Genomic DNA, 16,938 nt, shown 5'->3' with positions numbered 1-16,938 from the left:
TCATTGGTGCGGTAAAGCAGTTGGGAATATCTTGTCCATGTGCATGGATGCAGGCCCTGAGAATCTCACTGTTGTTTAACAGGGAAACCTCCATTTTCAAGTGAGATTAACTAGCCTAGCCACATCATTAGCTCAGTCCATGGGATTAGTGCCCTGTCACTCTCTTGCCTCATGTGTCCATTTCCTCAAGTGATAATTGATTTAAACTCTTAAAGTTGTCCTGTCTTTGTTGCCCAAGTCCTCTTGGGACCTTCATTCTGGTGTCAGAACAATGTGGACAGCCACAGAGAGGCTAGTGTGCAGGCGCATAGTTTACTTGCTAATCAACAGCGCTCTTAGCTGTGCTCTCTACATAGGCTATCATAGGAAATAGCCAAGCCGGCAGTTCTACACTGAACACAATGCTCTAGCACAGAATGAGGGGATTATTCTGAGAGAACAGCCCAAATCCTCCCTTCTATTATATGTGCAGCATGTTCCTGGGTGATTCGACTGTACTCAGACATACAAGAGAAAACACATTTTGGCTGATGGAGCGAGTCAGAGACTTGTGAGAGTAATAAAAAAATAGAAGGATGGAGCTGGTGATTATGAAAGAAAGGAAGATGAAGGGAGGCAGATAAGGATCGAGAAAGTGTGCCGACTTTGCTTCTCATGTAGTATTATGATATATTATGATGCAGTTTCAGTGATTGTAGTTATTGTTTCACAATTCTTATGCCATGACACCTCATCTTCATCCTCAACACTAGTGGGTTATGAATTATTACATTTCTCTGACAACTTTTATTAAATGGCTCAAATGAGAAAACGTAATATTCGCTTCAGTTTGTAACGGCAATATGTGATCTGATCAAACGTTTAGTGGCACATACATCAAAGCTTTAAAATTCAAACTAGACAGTAATTTATTTTACCATCCATCATATGCTGAATTGTAATCACCTATCAGACTACATATCACAGTTAAAGAGACCTGCTGTTATTCAGCTGTCATAGACTCTCTTTCAAAAGAAGGTTTGATTGAGACCTTATGTTATCTTTTTTCTTTTCTTTTTTTTAAATGACTCATCGTATACTAAGTAATTTTATTCATTAAAATTGTGCTTTTCGTAAAGAAAATTGGTGTAAAATTCATAAAGAAAATAAAGATACCAACACATTTCTTTCTTTTGTGGAACATGAAAAGATATTTTGAAGAATAACAACATTGGACCCCATTGACTGTCATTGTGTGAAGATATCTTTTGTGTCCTACAGAAGAAAGCAATGCATACATGTTTGAAACTGCATGATGACAGTAAATTATATATCTGGGTGAATTATCCCGTTGCTTTGCCACACAAATAAGTCTATACAGAAGCAGAATAATGGCAATAGTTTTTGAAACATAAAGCATGCTGAATTCCACAAATAAAAAAAAAAAGATGCATTGCAATTAACAGTACTTGCATTTTAATGCCTTGTATTTCCAGGGCTTGCATTTTTAGGTCCTGAAATTTAACATAGTTGTTTATTTAAGCTGTGAATATTTCAATTCAAAATATTTCACACACATTTTCATAATTAAAAATTCAATAATTCATATTCACCTTCCAGAATTCACTTCCAAAATATTCAATCTGTTTAAAAATATGATGTATAATATTCGACAGGCAAATTTCAGTAATTTTATTTCACTTTCCAAATTCGCTGCCACAAATTTAGTGGTTAAAATTCGGCAGAAAATTCAGCGTTGCACATCCGGGAACCGCAGGAATAGCAGTAGAGCACCGATGCATGATCTCCAGCTGCTGTCAGCCGCTCACCAGCAGGTGGCGCATGCAGCTGTTGATGAAGCAGGCCATATGTGGATCAAGTCACTCATTTACAAAAACTGATTTGCAGAAATGGAGCTAGCGCTAGAAGTTTTGATTATCGGGGCCAGTATAAACGTGTGGAAACGCTGATTGTGTGTATGTTTAATTCAACATTTTCGCTGTTTCCCATAGCCTACATATAAGCAGCTTTCTCTACCACAAAGGAGATTATAATGCTCTTTTACCCAACGCTGAAGTACAGAACTAACATTACATCTGAGGAAGCTTTCGGTTGTTTAGTTTCTGTAACTTTGTATCATGGCTTGTGAGACGCTGTGCTGTAATACTGGGGTTCCCCTCATACGTCACACTCCAGGATTCCCCAAGGACGCGTAACTCACCACAGTGAACTAATACAGTGATATAAGACCTCAGATCTCAGAATACACTTTATTGATGATTATGCAAACTAAATGGACAGTTAATTAGATGTAGGTTTCACGCTGTTTCCCTCAGAAATCGGTTAAAGAAAACACATTACGTGGCTCAGTAGTGCACTAACACAATGACAGCTATTAGGCTTGTTTGAGATGCGCCTCGCCTTAAATGTAGGCGGCTGCAGTGAGGGGAGGAGTGAAATAAGCGCAGTCAAGATGGACAGTTCTGACCTCTCGAAGTGGAACAGATGGACTATACGAGATCAAAGGCGGATATCGCGTTATCCTCACTCATGTGCTGTTCTGCTAATAAATGTGATATAATTTCAGTTCTGTTGCTTTTATATGAATATAAATATGATGAACAGGACACTCAAAGTGCTTCCTATTTAATCCCATATGAAAGCCGTATTTATCATCCATTCTACTTTAATACAAACATGTATTTTAGATTTTTATAGAAATATGACAACAATCACATATCTCACACAGAGATCGCACTGTCATAGTGTTTGGGAATATTCAAGCATAATTTAAATACACAATCACATGAAATCAGATTAAAAAAAAAAACATTTTAGCAGAGAACGCAGCATCACAGTTGTCTGAACCAATGAGCATTAAGCTGTGTCGTCAGTCAGTCGTATTCACAACGTACTACAACCTGTGGAACATGAAAAACCCTTTTGGTGAATTACTGTAGTTTTTTTGCCAACAATTACCAACATCAATAATAACGATCACAGTTGTTTTGTATCTAGCAATGTACTACAATCATTGGAACATGAAAAAAAAAAAACCTTTCCAGGGATCTTTTATATGTAAATAATTGTGTACTGTACATACAGTATATATATCGACAAAATCTCATCTGTAGTAAATCACTATGAGCAATACAAGCTTTACAATTTGACAGTGTGTTGTTTTAAATGTTAAAAGTCATTTTAATTTAAATACATTGGACGTTTTAACCCAGTTGGTGGAATTGTCAGACGGCCCCTTGGGTGCGATAGCGCGCTTTCTCAGGTTTACATTTGCTGCACAAATACACCTAGGCGGTTTTGAACTCCTTTTTTATGTTGATATAAAGTAGTTGCTTACTGTTAAAACTAATCGTGGTATTGATATCTTTGTAGGACTGTCGACTATAGATCAGTGGTAAGGGAAAGCAACGAAAATGCAGCGCGTTGCTTTCTTCTGAACTAATTTGCCTGCCTGTATATAGTTTGCATAATCATCAATAAAGTGTATTCTGAGATCTGAGGTCTTATATCACTGTATTAGTTCACTGTGGTGAGTTACGCGTCCTTGAGGAATCCTGGAGTGTGACGTATGAGGGGAACCCCAGTATTACAGCACAGCGTCACACAAGCCATGATACAAAGTTACAGAAACTAAGCAACCGAAAGCAATATATGTCTTCCTCAGATGTAATGTTAGTTCTGTACTTCAGCGTTGGGTAAAAGAGCATTATAATCTCCTTTGTGGTAGAGAAAGCTGCTTATATGTAGGCTATGGGAAACAGCGAAAATGTTGAATTAAACATACACACAATCAGCGTTTCCACACGTTTATACTGGCCCCGATAATCAAAACTTCTAGCGCTAGCTCCATTTCTGCAAATCAGTTTTTGTAAATGAGTGACTTGATCCACATATGGCCTTCATCAACAGCTGCTTGCGCCACCTGCTGGTGAGCGGCTGACAGCAGCTGGAGATCATGCATCGGTGCTCTACTGCTATTCCTGCGGTTCCCGGATGTGCAACGCTGAATTTTCTGCTGAATTTTAACCACTAAATTTGTGGCAGCGAATTTGGAAAGTGAAATAAAATGACTGAAATTTGCCTGTCGAATATTACACATCGTATTTTTAAACGGATTGAATATTTTGGAAGTGAATTCTGGAAGGTGAATATGAATGATTGAATTTTAAATTATGAAAATGTGTGTGAAATATTTTGGATTGAAATATTCACAGCTTAAATTAACAACTGTTAAATTTCAGGACCTAAAAATGCAAGCCCTGGAAATACAAGGCATTAAAATGCACGCACTGTTAATTGCAATGCATCTTTTTTTCGATTTGTGGAATTCAGCATGCTTTATATTTCAAAAACTATTGTCATTATTCTGCTTCCATATCTATAAGACTACTACTAATCTAATGCTTGCTGAAAATGCAACACATACTTGGCTTCTGGCATTTTTTGAAATTACGTTTTTATTGTGTGAAATGTTTTAAGCCTTACTTTGCCTTGTTCACAATCTTAACAGTTGTCTTTATAGTGCATTCTGGGTAGTGTAAACCATATGCTCTAATGCAGATTTTGATGGTAGCGGCCACAGTGGTAGACTCCGTCTGCGAATAACTGACAGTGGCATTAACGATAATAACTGCTGCCATTATAATAACGGGCCTGGAGCAATCTGCCTTGGTAATGATGGCGGCACGGCTGGCTGAATTGGATGAAAAGATAACGCTCTGAGGGTCCTCCACCGGCAAGGAGCTTCCAGCTTATGAATAATTCACCCTCACTCACCTTGTGTTATTCATTTATAGCCCATCACAATCAGCGCATGATCAAAAATCCCTCTGCCTCCGCGCTCTGCTTACAAGCAATTAATGTTGTCATTTTCCAATCACAAAGCGCACTTTCATAATTCAGAAGGCTTTGGGGGAGATACACGTGCAGACAGACGGAAAGCTGACTGGAGAGGGAAAAGCAACGAGAGATGTGAACAATCCGACAGACAGAAAGTAAGCGCTTTTGACGTCTTTCTTCTGCCCACCTGTCCCGTTGCTCATGGTAAAGCTATGCATATATGTAAATGAGAAACCGTACATGATGGTGCTTGATTACCATCTGCGACACTGTGTTGCAATCCATCAAAGACACGTCAGCAGAGTCAAATAATAATTACACACAGACTTCTCTATTCTGCTTCTTATCCAGGCTGGCAGTAGTACTTTTTCACTGTAATTCATTTCATTGGCCTTTTCTGTATAAAATAACTGACGTCTATAATGGACACTTTTGTTCATACACAGCAAGGGCCTCTAATATGATTCAATACAGCATTATGATGCAGCGTTTTGAGGCACCGTGCATTTGGAAGCTGAAGACTGAATGTGTACTTTGCTGCCAAAGTGCCCTATTCAGATGCTGATGTGAGTCTTTCTTATATTTTCAAACCTATTGATCTACAGGATATAGAGATTATTCTGCTGGATGGTGGCGTCTCTGCGTCTATTTCCATGCGGCTTGCGTGCCAGACTCTCCTCCAAATCTTCCGAATTTATGGTGGCTGTAACAACACAGGAACTTTTAAAAGTTCCAGGTCACCTTCTGTGCCAGATGCAAGCTGGTTTCCAACCATCTGAATTGTGCCCGTAAAAAAACAAAACAAAACAAAAAAAAAAACAAAGGAAGAGAGAGGGGGTGGGGGGAGCAGAACAAAAACATATTAGCATTGCTAATGAGTTTTTCAGTCTGTCCACAGGTGATATTAATGAGCACAACAACTGCACACAATAACAACAAACAACAATACACACTCGTCACTTCCGTACTTGAAAACGTACTTGCGAATCACTCTCTCGGGAAAACATGGCGTCATTATTGAACGACTTTTAGCTGATTTTGTGTGTGGCATTGAGACAAATTGTTGTTTAACCGATGAAGGAAAATACGCCAACACTGACTCCTCACCCTTCACTCCTTTGCATAATTACATTATCACTTATCTCAGTCGATCACTTGCCCGGTGATTTTTGATTGCTAGCAGTTATCCTTCTTGTGTTGGTTCTGTTTTTCCCTCAGATTGAAGGCGGAAAGATTTTCTGTCTTGTCTTTTAATCTCCGATGCTATCGAAAACTTCCCCTATGAAATACTTTGTGATTTAATCATGACATTGAATATCATTTGCTTGCTGTTGGTGTTCACTTGAGTTCTTTTTGACTCTCTGAGGAACTGCTCAAGGAAATGAGAGAACAAGTCCATGCGTGAGCTCTTCACGGACAGGCAAAAAAGATATTGTACTGGATTACACTTTAATGGCTTCCCATCTGTGCCTCCTTCCCTGTAGGGTATTGATCAGAGATGACTGGATATTGAAAAATCATATAGATGAAACTATATCCACCTCAATAGCCTTGGGGCTAATCGTTTTTTTCCATAGTCTTATTTATTGTGCTCTGGAACACAGGTTTGAGATTAAGGGAATCCTCTGTAGATTTTTCTTCCTTAAAGGGGAAACAAAGAAGGAAAATTGACTGTAAATATCTGTTCTTTCCAAATGGGTGCTCCACTACCATTTTTCATTTTCAGAGACCAAGAATGAGTACTGATACTTTCTAGTATTTGCTGATACGATATAGGCCCAGTTGTAAGATTCTGAATTACTCTTTTAGTGAAGATAGTTTGGGCCTAGGGTATTCATTTATTTAAATTATAATTTGATCTATTTCAATAATTTATCTATTTATTTAAAATATTGAATTATTTATTCATCTAATTATTTAGTCACTACTTATGTTTATCTAATGTATTTAATTTTATTCTTATTCTCATTCTTATAAATACACTTTGTATTTATAAGAATGAACCCAGTTTGACAACCACTAACTTCAGCCATGCACTAAAATATATGAATGTCTTTGCATGAATAAATATCAAACAATGGCAATTACTATTTGAAATGGCATTCATAATGACTTCATTAAATATTCACTAAAATATGAACTTTACACTTTATTTAACACTACTGTGAAGAAGCAACCAAAAAGTACTGGTTTACTGTTTTATTGAGTATAAGTCCATGCTCTCATTATTCTGTGCTATAGTATTGTATCAGTGCTTCCCTGTGTGGATGGTAGTATTGTGAATGCACTTGTAATGGGGCAAAATTTGCATTTCCTGCTCCTTTGTAGCTTTAACATAAGCTAAATAGCGGCCAAATAAAATGTAGACAACTGTATGAGCTCTCTGTGATGGTAATTTTAAATCAATAAGTCAGCCAGTTAACTGGGTAGTAAGAAAAATGACTCCCCCTCCCCGGCCTTTCAGATGGTGACTATGTGTGTAGGTTGCAAATCTCTTAACAGGTCAGGCTTGGAGTGCTCCCCATCTAATTGTCGGTGTAATTATTTATTGATGTGTGTTTGTGTGGGAGCCGCGTAGAGATTGTGTGTGGGATGGTAGGTGGTTGTGATCAAGCGCGCAGTGTGTGTTTGTGGGTGTGCGCTTGTGTGCGGCGCTATTTGCCAGGCTGCGCATGCAGCTGTATTTGTTGTTTCCTGTGGTGGTGGGCAATGGGATGGATCCAGAGAACATCAGTCTATTTCATATTCCACAAAGGCTTAAAAACAACCGCATACACAAGCTGGGAAAAGCCAGTTATACCTTCCCTGCTGAAAAGACCTGCTTAGATTTAACTAGCATGCATTTGCAGGCTGGTTAGTTCTGGTTTGGTTCTGTTAAGATGGTCAGCCATCACTTTTTGTGTTGATGTTGTTTGTCCAAGGAAGTACTGCTGGTTAAGTAAGTTAAGAAGACTAAAGGTGTGTTCACACAAAAAGCGACGCAAATATTTGCATCGCGCTACTTGCTCTAGATTACTCGCAGGATGTTTTTCGCAACACTAGCATTAATGAAAACAATAAAAAATATTTTCTGATACAACCAGACATGTCAGACCGAACATGTCAATAAGCTCTTCACTGATTGGCTTGCGCAACAACACGTGATGCAAATTTTCCACTCAAGTTGAAATTTTGAGGCGAATATCGCACCTTGGCAACAAATGCGTCGCCTAGTTCGTGTCATTCATGTCTTTGCATTGACTTTGTGTGTAATCTACTCATTAATTTAATTAGCATTTGGTGTGCACACACTATAAGTGGGGACACTTGCCATGAACATTAAAGTCCGTGTAAAGTGATATTAAAATATGTATTCTGAGTTTGTCACACAACAGAAAAATGTGTTATTAACCACCCAGCCAAATTTAAATGATAAAAAAAATCGCCAAGTAACCTAAAATAAGTTATCAAAATCTTTGAAAAATAAGCAGGACTCTCTGCTCTCAAACGCTGGGGGCGTGTCCGCTGTTGGCGCTGAAACCGTGCCCACTCGCGGGAAAGCGGCCGTCTCTCTCAACTGTCAAATACCGTTGCAACCTGAATGGATGCTACTGATGCTACCTCTAGTAGCTTAATTAGATTTATACAGCCATACATGTTTGAGCGTGCAAGTTCGTTATTTAATTGAAGACGTGCGGCAAGCGCGCTCAATGCTGCAGTGAGTTGAAACCTTCTTGTCGTCAAGGCGAGCACAGGTCATGGTTGCTTAGCAACGGCAAACACCACGACAGTGCAGGCTCCAGTGTGCTTTGAAAGAAGAGAAAGCGGTAAAGCTCGCGTTTTTAGATGCGAATTGTGAACGCTCCATGTTTTTAAATTGCATGTATTCTGCCACATATTGATTGACAAACTAAGAACTTGACCTCTCAACATAGTTATTATAGTGTTAGGGGCGGGGCCACGCTCGGTGGCTCCATTGCGTCATCGAGCCACCGTTTTAGCCCCGCCCAAAAAATCCTGAACACAGAATTGGTGAAAAACTGTTTAACGGTTTAACTCCACAATTCAGTACTAGATAGTTCAGAGTCTTTGTAATGTGTTTCAGCAATACATTTCTAACATTCGTAATGTGTTTAGAAACAATTCTCAGAATTCTCTTTACACGGACTTTAAGGTGTGTGCACACTGCACACCAAAAACGGATTTAATTATTTGCGTGAGTAAAATACATACAAAGTCAATGCAAAGATGTGAATTGACACAAACTGGGTTACGCCATGCGAATATTCGCTTCGTTTTTTGGTACACACACCATAAGTGACAAATCATTAAATCATAAATTATAGTTTTGTCATCTATTAAGAACAATTTAATAATTTATTTTAAAGCATTATAAAGGTAAACATATAAACATAGCAATGCATTATCTTTTTTATAAAAAGTTGTAACCAGAGTTAAAAGTCATTATAATATTTGCAGATTGGTTATGCCTGAAATTTGTTGTTTGTCATGTGTTTTGATTAATTTAAACTTTCTATATGTGTAACAATTAATAAATATAATGTGTTATAGCTGTGGTTATAATTATTCATCAGAACATACATAAGCATTATAAGGTATATTACAAGACATAGTGCATTAAAGATACTTTTTGTTTTATATATTCAAGTAAAGTGCTACTAAATATCTTTTACATTAATTCAATATTTCGTGTCATTCATTAATTTTTATTAAATTATTACATTTTTAAAAGTCATTTTTACTAACATTGTGAGATTCACTGTAATCTTTTTTTTTTTGCTGTTGCAATTTTACTAAAATGTTAAAATTCAGTCTAATCTAATTTTTCATTAGAATGTTTTAATTATTGTCATGAGATGCATTTGTCTCATTTTTGGCTTCTTTAACAACCATTTTTCTAAATAATTTTCTAGACATATAGTATTTTCTTGAGTAACATTCCTAACAACCAAACATATTTTATTGTCAAACTATAGTTTGAGGTTTGAACAACTTACTATTACAAATAGAGGGCAATGGCTAACTTGTAAGTTTGGGATAGAATGACATTTGATTTTGATCCAGGATCCACTCATACTTGACAAGATCACATTTACTGGTCCTTGCACTGTCAGAGAACCTCAATCCCAAATTTGGCTGATTTAGCTACTTGAGAAGTCTGAACATTAGCGCTTACTGTGGTTTGACCAAGTGTGACATGCTTTTGGATCAGCTTCCTTGTTGGTTGTGGAAAAACATTCCTACCAACCAGTGAGTTTGGATTTAAGCTTAAACAGAATTCTTATTCATTTAGCCCTGCCGAAAATTTTTTGGGGTAGGTTACGGTAAGATTTGAGACCATTAGACTTGAATGTTGTTCTAGGAACATTACATGCAGTACTTGGCAGCAATATATTCACAGGTCTTTTCAGCAGGGCCAGAGAACGACAATTCATCTTGATATTTTGCAGTAAATAATGCTCAGCCATAATCTTGTGATTTCTACAGATGAATACTTGCTAAATCATTATGACTTATGGCCAGCCACTTTTGGTAAGCAAATTTCAGAGCATAACTAGCATGACCTGGAAAGAAAGATGGTGAACCACTTTTGAAAGGACAAAGCTATTCCTCATTCCTGGCACCTCGACCCAAGCTGGAGAGCCAATGGGAGTTTTGTGACACTCCGAAGAGGTCATGGTGGCTTTTAGAACTTTATTATTATGTTTTTTTCCCCCCATCTTGAAGCTAGCTGTTGTCTGAGATGTTCCTAGCAGGCATTTTGAGTCCAAATGTAATGAGGGGGTGTATGATTAGATGGAGCATTACTGGACGCTGAGGTCAGAGGTTCCAGGAAAACATGAAATGTTTTGGGTGCATAATGAGGATTGGATGTCCCTCATGGGTGCTGTCACAACCATGCAACTTGTGTTTTTAGGGGGTGGATCCAGTGTAGCTAGACAGAAAAAATGCTCCTCGCTAATGGAAACCAACAGTTACAGCTTAAAATGCCAAAATGACTGTGCTCTTTGTTCATGTGAGTGAGAAAGACACAGTTTGTTTTATTATGGTGTGCTCTAAAGGCTTTGTTGATTGTGTGTTTCAGTAGACAATGTTTGTGAGTCAAGTACCTTCATCTGATGTCGGACATTTAAAGCCCTGATATTGCTCCTGAGAGACATTCGCTGATAACCATGATACAGTACATTTAGCAAATGAGCCTGTAGATGCAATTTGATTCTTTCATTGATATTTTCTACCAAACAGATTGTTTATTATTTCCATTTTGCCACTAAAGAGAGCTTAGCAGCTAGATCTGACCCATAACTGCAGCAGTCACAATGATAAAACATATTTGGACACTCAAGCCAGGGTTTTTCCAATTTTTTGATGCCAAGGACCCCTTCTGTGTAGTATGAGACCTCTTTATAAAATATAAAGGTAGCTATAAAAATCCATTCATACAGTGAAGTGTCATTATTAGTAAATCGGCTTTGTATATACTGTACTGTATATATAATTATAATATAATCTGTAATATATATATTTTTTTAAATATTTGAAAATATTAAAATATAATTCATTTTAAAATATGAATGTGTTTTCTCTATACACATAGTTATGTTAAATGTATGAATCTGAAGAAAATTATTCTAAATGTATTTGAAATATTTTTGTTTAGTAGTTTTCATCGCAAATATTTAAGTCATGAATATTTTTTTTCCCAGTCACCCAGAACTTTTTTTTTTTTTTTTGGCCCCTGGGGGCCCTCAGAACCCAGTTTGATAACCACTAACTTCAGCCATGCACTAAAATATATGAATGTCTTTGCATGAATAAATATCAAACAATGGCAATTACTATTTGAAATGGCATTCATAATGCACTTCATTAAATATTCACTAAAATATGAACTTTTTACTCACTAAAACATGTTTACTTTTATTAAGCTGAAAACTAAAACAAGTTAAAAACCATCTTAATTTTAATTAGCCTATATTATGTATAATTCAAATTAAGATTTTTTTTTTTTTTTTTTAAGTTAAAAAATTTTCATTGTCCAACATAGGATCTACCCTTGTGCTAATGGACTATTTGGTTAAAAGTAATTGCAAAAATGGCTCAAAGCAAAGAAAAATGGGTTTTGAGAAAATCTCTAGCATCATTTGTTTGCAAATAAGTGATAAATAACACTTTGACAAGTGTTTAAATGCTGTTTGGTGCCAATGTATTATCTTTCAAGGGTCACCAGAGACCATTTTTTTAAATGTTTTGTGTGAACTTGCATTGCATATACATTGGCATCAGGCATTTTAACAGCATGCTAAACATTATGTTAGCTTGATCAGGGCTCTTTAGCATAGTGCTGTTGAAAGCTCACAGTCGCCTCATGCTGAGTCTTGAAGTGCCATTTCCAGCCTTGCTTCTTGAACGGGCGTCAAACAGCAGACCCATATTCTTTCAATGTTATGCTCCTGTTATGGCCTTGTTGTGGAGGAGAACGCGCCCAGCGGGGCCTCCAATGGCTACCATGAACCCGCTGAATGGAAACTAATGAAATTGCTCATTGCTTTCTCATGTACTCATGCACAACAGAGATGTATCTCCGATCTCATTACTCCGGAGCTGTGTGTGAACGTAGCTCGGCGGAGCTCTCGACACAGACGTTTTCAGCCAGAAATGCAGCGCGCTCTTGGGAGAAAGTCTGTGTCTGCGCTGTAATTGGATTAGTGTTTATGGGATGCTTAATTTTAGATTATGAAGATTATAATCTGATGCTTTTGCTGGGACAACAATGTTAAAAGCCACAGATCAGCTTCACGAGCTTAGAGATGATGAAACGCACATACACAGGCTTGCGTGTATGACTCACAGCATATGGTTAACAGTCAAGAGCTTATTTAGACTAAATGTAATAGTTGCGTGTGTAAAGAAAATGCATGAAATAATCAAAAGCATGCATAAATGCAAAAAGATGTGAATAAGGAATTATAGGAAATTATATGTAAAATCTCTTACTGTTATTTGTGGGTTTGAAAAATGAATAAATCCTGTTGATTTAGTTTGTAGGACTTTAGGTTATGAATTTTGAATAAGAATTCATGAGGTAAGAGTTTTATGTATATGAGTTTAGCTGCAGTTAAATAACACGGTGGGAGAAATTGGTTATGTTTTGGCATTTTACTGTTTAAGTGTACCTTCAACCAGAAGATAAATCTAAGCACTATTTATGGGGATCTTAATAAATGCTTATACTGGAGTCTATGAGTCTTATATAAAAATAAAAAATATATATTAAAAAATCCTACTAGGTATCTTACTTTTCATTTAAGTTTTATTCATTTATTTTTTTCTTTTAGTTTTTTTTCATGCATAATTTGTTTGTTGATCTGTTTTTTTGAAGAATCCATATTAATATTACTAGTTACATGAGATATAAGATTTATGGTTTTATAATGATTTAATTCTGTATTGTTTTATATTATTTATTTATATATATATATATATATATATATATATATATATATATTTGTAAAGGAAAATATAATGTAGTCCAAAAAGTCTCTCTCTCTCTCTCTATATATATATATATATATATATATATATATATATATATATATATATATATATATATATATATATATATATATATATATATATATATATATATATATATAAAATTTTATTTTTATTTTTATGCAGATTATAGCAGATGTTTATTTGTGCTTTTCATGCTTAAATATGAATAACCCTCAGACAAAACAGGATACAATCACATACATGTGGAATGTAAACTCACTCGCTAACCCGTTTGTTTCAGCACAGGTTTAGGTTCACTGGAATCTTAAGGGGAAGCGATCAGGCAGGAAGTGGGTCAGTAATGTTGAGAAATTGGCCTAAATTGCATTTCCTTGCCAGCACATTAAGAGTAGGACCAGCTGCTTTCAGTGGAAGCTCTGAAAGGCCTGACGTCTGAGCGTGCCAAACATGCGTGTGATCTGCCATACAAGGATGCAAATCATTCAACCTCTACAGGTTGTTTCTCATGAGAAGCAGTGCAGATTTAGGGATGCCGTGCCAAACTATTTGTTCTGTTATCCTAATCTGAACCGTATGAGGACAGTAGATCAACTGCGCACGGTGCTAAATAGCGATTGTATAAAGACAAAGTGGGTAAATTTCAGGGAAAAATGTGTGGGTCACATTTCAACACAAACTCATAGGAATTATTATTTTTATGCCATTTATTACCATTTCTTTCTCAGTGGGAAAGCCATTTTATTATTAAGATATACTTTGCTTTTAGATAGGATATTTTATTATTGTAATATGGTAATGCATACAAAATTTTTTTTGCATTACAATAATGTGAATTACATATGTGCTTAACTGGCATTAAATATGATGCCACAATTCAAAATATTTTAATAGACTTTTTCTTCTCTCAAAATATAATTTCTTTTTATTTATTTGAAATATGACCTGGGAAAGTTCTTGACAGGTTTTATGAGATTCACCCAACTAACTAAAAAACTAAACAGTTTCAATTTGCTTGCATCTGGAAGCATTTTTCTACCTTTGCTTTTCCATTCAGTTTTTGGAAGTTTATGCTGATTTATAGATCAGCGAAATGCATAATCATTTAACCTCCGTGTTAGAGAGGAAGAAGGAGAAACAGAGAGAGAGCGAGCGAGTGTTGTGCATATGTGTTCTGTCTGTGCCAGATGCCATGGGGCCGAGCGCAGGTCATGGGCAGTCTCATAATCAGGCCTCTGTGCACTGCTTGGAAATGTGTTTGCGTTGTGTGGTGCTGGTCTGAGGAATCTGTATGTGCGAGTGTGAACAGGCTGTGTCTGGGGTGCGTGTGTGGTGTCAGGTCAGTGGAGAGGAGATATGAACATCTGTCCCACAGCTTTTGCCTGCTGCTAGTTAAATGACACAAGCGTGCACACGTTACACATTAGCACATGTGAGCGGCTCAGAGTTGCACTTGCCTCTTTCAGTCAGCTCTGTCATTACACAGCATAGTATCTGCTTCAGAAGGAATACACCCAAGAAAAGTTCACAGCCGTTTTAATACATATTGCATACAAAGACTACGATCAGAATGGCATGTTATATCATTCTGTATTTCGATTTCTGCAGTATGCAATCCATGCTGTGCATATGCTGTATGTTCTGCATACATAGAACTACACTGAAAAACCAAGAAGATATTACACATGCCAAATATAGTGTATGCAAGATACTGTATCCCACAATGCAATACACTTGGTTTAAAGGACTGTATATTAGGGGTGGGAATCTTCAGGCACTTCACGATCCGATTCCAAAACGATTCTTGATCTGCATTTTTTCCCCAATTAATTCTTCTGCTGTGCATATACATCTTTACAACTTTACATTTTACCCAAAATTGCAGTTTCTATGCTTTTTGTTTATAGTTGGAATCTCTGTATGTCAGTAATGCCATCTTAAAAATAGGGGTGTGAATCTTCACTGATTTCACGATTCAATTCAATTACGATTATCATTATCAACTCAATATCATATGTTTTGTCCTGCTCTGAAAACAGAGAAAACAGCCGCAATCGAGCTTCAGGACAAACAAACACGAAGCGCACGTGAAAGTCTGTCAGTGCATGAGTTTCGTGCATCTAATAGAAGGGTACAACAGGGCTAAAGGCCTCCCTTAAAGGGGTCATATAATGCCATTTTTGTACAAGCTAATATGATTCTTTAGGGTCTAAATTGAAAGTTTGTAATATACTTTAATTAAAAATTCTCATTAGTATTGTAAGAAAACACTCATTTTACCTGCTCAAAACAGCTCTCTGTTCAGCACACCGCTTTAGTGCGTGTGTTTTAAATGCTAATGAGCTTTGCTCGCCCGCCTCTGTTCTGTGGGGTGTTTTGACACAACACACGTGGAGTGTTGCCTTGACAACAGTTGAGGGTATATTTTGAAGAATGGCAGCGGGAGTCTCTGAGGATACTGTGCAACCGTAACGTTTTGTTCATTATAAACGTGGGATTATTAATTATATTGAGAACGTCGTAAATAGAAAACATGCATGTACCCTGAATGTAAACATTAGCCGCATACATCGTGAAGCGTGCTAGCGATTTGCAAAGATTAATATAAAGGTTAATTAAACGTTACACTCACTTCTTCTGGAGGTTCAGCAGGAACACGAATAGTTGGTACCGATTCTTTTTTCAGGAGCAGCTTCTTAGCAAAACCAGCTTTATACTGACCTTCATTTATAAAGCAGTCTGGTGAAAATGATTCGCGCAAACATGAAAACATTGACGTTGCTCGTGGGGAATATTCCTTCAAAAGCGAAACTCAGCCACTGTGTCTTCAGCGGTTCGGACTTAGGAACATCAAAATGACTGCTGTGTTCATTATTGCACCGAGAACAGAACACCACAATCGCTAGACGCCATTCTGCTCATAGACAGCTCCAGCGTATATTAACAATGACGCGGACTATGATTGACAGCTCGCTCACGAGCAAGGGCGGGTCTGTGTTGAAACACTGCTGTCAATCAACCATCGTGGGAGGGCGTCCGACCGTGTGACGCCACACGGTCGAACGGCTTGATTTGAGACAGGGTAAAACAAATAAGGAGATTAAAAAAAAACACTGGATGGATTTTTATCATTTTATGATGGTTGTGTCAGTGCATGAGTTTCGTGCATCTAATAGAAGGGTACAACAGGGCTAAAGGCCTCCCTTAAGAAAAAATATGCTATTCACTGCGCCTAAAATGTATAATTGCAGAAAAAATATATACGCTGTGTTGAACATTAATGATTTTGTGTGAAAATAAATCATTCAAGTTGTTTATTTTGTTTAAAATTCTTATAAAGGTGTGAGGTGGCAAGGGGGGCCTTTTTCCCCACACACGGGGTAAAAGGCACACGGTACTGATACAAATACTTCAGCTAAAATAATGTTTTTTAAAATAATGTCTAAGTTAATACTTGTTCAAAACAATCACTTTAGCAAAGTTTGTACTATTTTCTGCTTGTTTTGAAAAATAAAATTAATTTTTGTTCAATAAATATACTGTCATTAAAATGTTAATATAAAAAATATTTTTTAAAATAAA

The 16,938-nt window shown here is 36.8% G+C and overlaps 1 protein-coding gene across 2 annotated transcripts in view; it reads left to right on the top strand.

Annotated features, from left to right (window-relative positions):
• The window catches only part of plxna1a (plexin A1a), a 238,052-nt gene that overhangs the window by 24,891 nt on the left and 196,223 nt on the right, over window positions 1–16,938 (top strand). The gene's annotated exons all lie outside the window — the stretch shown is intronic.

This window comes from Onychostoma macrolepis, chromosome 23 (genome assembly GCF_012432095.1).
Source record: "Onychostoma macrolepis isolate SWU-2019 chromosome 23, ASM1243209v1, whole genome shotgun sequence".
Lineage (NCBI taxonomy): Eukaryota > Metazoa > Chordata > Actinopteri > Cypriniformes > Cyprinidae > Onychostoma > Onychostoma macrolepis.
This window is presented reverse-complemented; position numbering and strand designations above follow the sequence as displayed.